Genomic DNA, 4,471 nt, shown 5'->3' on the forward strand with positions numbered 1-4,471 from the left:
ATCAAGCTCCAAGCAATGATGTTAAAGTTGATGCAAATTGCTTCTTGGAATTGCCAAATATTGATTCTTGAAGCCCCTACGATTTCATGGATAGATCGTGCCGAAATTTGATCAGAACAAGCTCCAAATTGCCATGCAACTTGCAAAGCTGAAATATGAAAACAACGTGTGGAAAATACGGGCTACGTCACGTTTTGGTCCGCATTTTGTCCTCCTCTATAGGTTTGCATTTTTTTGATGATTCTGGAAATTGCTTTGTTTATGTATTCATTTGAGCTGCAAATTTCTCAATACAAGAAGCTGAATTAGCTCTTGCATAAAACATGAAAGTTGTAGTTCTTTGAGTTAAATACAACATGAATTATGTCATTTGGAGTTTTGTGGCCTAAAAAATAATAGAAATAAACTTGACTAGTCAAAAGACATTTCCAGATTGTACCCACAAAAATGCACCTCTGTATTTCAGCATTTTCACCCTCAAAATATGTAAATTGGACTTTGATATCTACATAAGAAATATAGTTCTTTGTCTTAAATTTAAAATGGTTCAAGAATCATCTCAATCCAATAAGTGTAGCTCAAGTTATACCTAAAATAATGCAATGTATCCGGGCTACCAATCTTCTTCTTTTTCACTTGATTGCGTTTTGTACTTTTGATTGTTTTACACTTCATGCTCTCTTAAAATCACTTCAAATCATCAAAAATCATACAAATATCTTCTCACTTTACTTCATTTGACAATTAAACCATTAAAACTAATAAGTGACTATTTTGTACAATTTTTTTATGAGATATTTTGTCATTTTTAGTCTCTTTTGGGAAGTTAAAGGTTGAAACAAAGTCATATTTGTACTAGAATTTGGTTAATGAATTTATTAGGGTTTTAAAGATGTTTATGTCTGTGAGAACCCTAAAAATTTCCATATTTTCTCAGTCTTTTGGTTTATTCTCACTTCCCCTTTTAAGTAAAAATTTGTTAACCAATTGTTTTAAACAAAGGAAGGTTTTGTTATTACATGTATTTGTGTGTGAGATATGTATATATGTGTATGTGTTGGACGTACAGTTGAGCGTGGCAATCGAATTCGGAAAAGAGGAAAAATTTTTGTGAAAAGCTGAAGGGCCAAATTTGGCCGCAAATCCGGCCAGTTCTTGGCCGGATTGCTGGCCGGATTGTTGAGGGGTTTTGAAAAAAAATGATTTTGGCTACTGCCTTGAATCCGGCCGAAAATCCGGCCAGATTCCGGCCGGATTGTGACGTGTCACAGTCGGTCACCAGTTTTGACCGACTGTTTCCTCCTTTTTTATCCCACTTTTGGCCCAAAATATCTTCATTTCTTCCTTATCCCAGCCGTGAGCCTTGAGAGAAAGAAAGAAAGCTCTTTAAATTCTAGTTTCAATTTTTGCTTAAATCTTGAGATTTCACCGTTGGATTTTCAAACCACTCCGTACAAGTGTTAGCTAAGGAGGACTAGAGGTCTCGGTAGAGTTGTTTTTGGAGGGGAAGCCTTAAGTGTCCACCTTTCTTGAGTTATAAGGTGAGTTCCTAAGGAAGTTCTTGTTTTGTTTTAATAATGGTATATTAGTGGTTTGTAAAGGGTAATTATGCCATGTTGTGGATGATTTCATGATTTTAGGTCAAGTTGGACCATTTTCTGATTTATTGGGGATTTTTCTGATTTTATATGAAAGTCAAGGATTGGTCTTGGATTGATGGATTGAAATGGTGTTAAATGGAACTTTTATGCATTAATTACGATCGTTTGTGGAAAATTTCCGCTTGTGGTGTGAATTTCCGGTTCTAGGGTTTTGAAATTGGGGGTTTTCTATGGTTGGCTTATAAGCTTTTAATTGGCCTAGATTGAAAGGTTTTGTGGCCTAATTGGATGTATTTTATTGCTTGTTAACCGTATATGTGATGATAGTTACTTGTTATGATATTGGGTATTTGATTGCAAGGTGAAATAAAGAATTTAGGGGGGAATGCCGTCCATTTATTTTCTTGTAATGTGAATGAGTTAAAATGATTTTGGAAATGTGTTTTGTGTCAAGTTGGGCGTATTTCATGGAAAACCATATTGGTGCCCTTAAAGGGTGTTCGAAAAGCTACTTCCTATTTGAACTCCTATATTTCCGCTTGGTGAATATCATGATCATTTTACCATTTTAAAACATGATACCTCTTCCGTTTGAAACTTTAAATGGTTATTTACTCCATACCAAAATAAAGAGGTATGAGTTAGGGCTTTCTCGGCCACAAGTGAATTATTTTCAAGTGAGGTTTTAAGTGTAGAAGTTAAGGTATTTTGTTCACCTTTTTACATGTTTTTTATCAAGACATTTAGTCTATAATATCTACTTGAATATGAGATGATTTTGAACCACATAAACGATCCCGAAAACAATATTTCTTAGTCTATCGAGTTGGATTCCGACTTGTCTTTGGTTCAAGTGTTTTTCGTTGGAAATTTTATAATCCTTTTAAGTTTGGTTTTGCGTTTGGTTTATGAAACCCTAGTTATTTCCATCCACCGGTCCAAATGTCCTCGTTTCACTTTAAAGTCATTTTTATACGTTCTATTCATCATTTATCGGGTTTCTTCGATTTCACTTAATTGTTTTGTTAGATGAACTGTAATATTTGCTTTCGTTTAATCTTAGGTTTCGTTGGTGACTGAGGGTAATATCCGGAGGGATTTTTTGGACATTATTTTTGCGTACATAGGTGAGTGTTTCTTGCTTGTTATGTTTTCTTGATTATATGGCTTGTATGAATGATTGATAACATGTTAAATGCGTTCACTGATTGCCAAAACGAGTTTTCTAGGCGGGTGTGTACTTTATCGCACTCGACCTAAATGAAGGTGAAATTTTCATTGATTTAATGATTGAAACGTTACTTGTGCATGAATGTAAGACTTTTGGCTGAACTGGGCCCTGCCCTTTGTTACCGATCGACTCGAGCCAGAAGCGGACTCGGTCGGGCGATATGGTGACCCTAGGTAACTGTTTGATATACTCGAGTATTACCTTAAAATCTAGTGGAGCCTGGCCAATGTCCGGGAAGGGGGTGAATGAAATGAACGAACGAATGTCAATGTAAATGATGGGTTTTACTTATCAAAATGTATTTTCAAATGATTGGAGGAATAAAGGAATAAAAGGAGAACGAATGAATGAATGAACGAATGAATGGCTCCCTATGAGCACGTATCCTTTTATTGATTGTGTTTATCGCTTTATATCGTAAATATATCTTGAATTATTTGTTATATGTAGTGAATGCATCAAACGTATTGTTTACTTATGTGTTCGGAACCTCACTGAGCTTTTAGCTCGTCCCTTTAGTTTTGTTTTCCTTAATAGGGGAAGGCGAGCAAGGACGAGAGCTCAGTATAGACTAGCTTAGTCTGATTCTTTGATTTTGTAATGGTTCTCGCCCTAGTGCTTGGCATGGGTTGGATGTATGAAGAATTGAGAACCTTTGTATATTCGATGTTTGTACTCTCGTTTGAGATAGCAATGCATATAAGTTTCGCTTGAGTTCAGATTGTTGTTATGTTATTCCTATGGTTTTATTCCGGATTTGATTGAAGAACGACTGAGTCCCGGCGAGAGTTGGGCAGGCAGCCCGCCGAACCCTTTGGTTCGCCTTAGGGGAAGGTGAGGCTGTCACAATGTCCCTTTTATTTGCATTATGTTTATGTTTTTGTAGGGGTTGGAAGTGGACTTCATTTTGAACAAGAAATAAACTTGCATTATGTTGATTGAAATCCTAAAGCTTGCAAGGATGGCAAGTCTCAAGGGTGGTTTGAGTCACAAAAGCAAGAACATGAAGAAATTTTTGGAGAAGAAACTTAGATCGAATCCCTCCAAGAATCTATGCAGGGATTAGCGGAGGTGTTCAAGTTAGAAAGTGTTGGTTTGAAGTAACAAAGTGCAGGTGAAATAGGGAAGCAATCCCTCTAAGAATTCGGCCAAAATTTTGGCTAGATTGCTGGAGTGATTCCAATCAGATTTGGTAGCTACAACTTGTTTCACTTGATTTCAACTCCATTATTTCACTTCTTTTTTAGGGACATTTTTAGCTTAATTGCAAATGTAATGATGATATTTTAAATCTTATTTCTTGACTTTGTTTCATCTACATATACATTTTTTTATGAAAGAAGAAAAGGTTCTATTTTTTAGCACTAAGAGTACATATTTTTCTCTCATTAGAGGAGAGAAACTTGTAAGAACTTGGAGAAAAAATTCATTGTAACAACTCATTTTGAAGGAGTGATGGACGATCTTTGGGAGCTTGTTCATTTAATGTCTAGTCTTTTCTTAACCTCCTCTTTATTTTATTCAATATGAGTGATTGCAATGAATCTTTATACTTCCTTGCTTTATTTAATATGTTGAACTAAGTTTAGATCTAGGGAGTAGATGAAACTAACGGTTTCTTGAATTTAATGTGATTTAG

General features: G+C 35.5%; 1 long non-coding RNA gene across 1 annotated transcript; it reads left to right on the forward strand.

Moving 5' to 3' along the window:
• Positions 1–1,357: 1,357 nt before the first annotated feature.
• Positions 1,358–3,546, forward strand: LOC140036016 (uncharacterized). Its single transcript, XR_011839915.1, has 2 exons — positions 1,358–1,541; positions 2,665–3,546. It is a non-coding gene; the product is annotated as an uncharacterized lncRNA (long non-coding RNA).
• The last annotated feature ends 925 nt before the right edge of the window (positions 3,547–4,471 follow it).

The sequence above is a fragment of the Coffea arabica genome, chromosome 2c, assembly GCF_036785885.1.
Source record: "Coffea arabica cultivar ET-39 chromosome 2c, Coffea Arabica ET-39 HiFi, whole genome shotgun sequence".
In the NCBI taxonomy this organism is placed as follows: domain Eukaryota; kingdom Viridiplantae; phylum Streptophyta; class Magnoliopsida; order Gentianales; family Rubiaceae; genus Coffea; species Coffea arabica.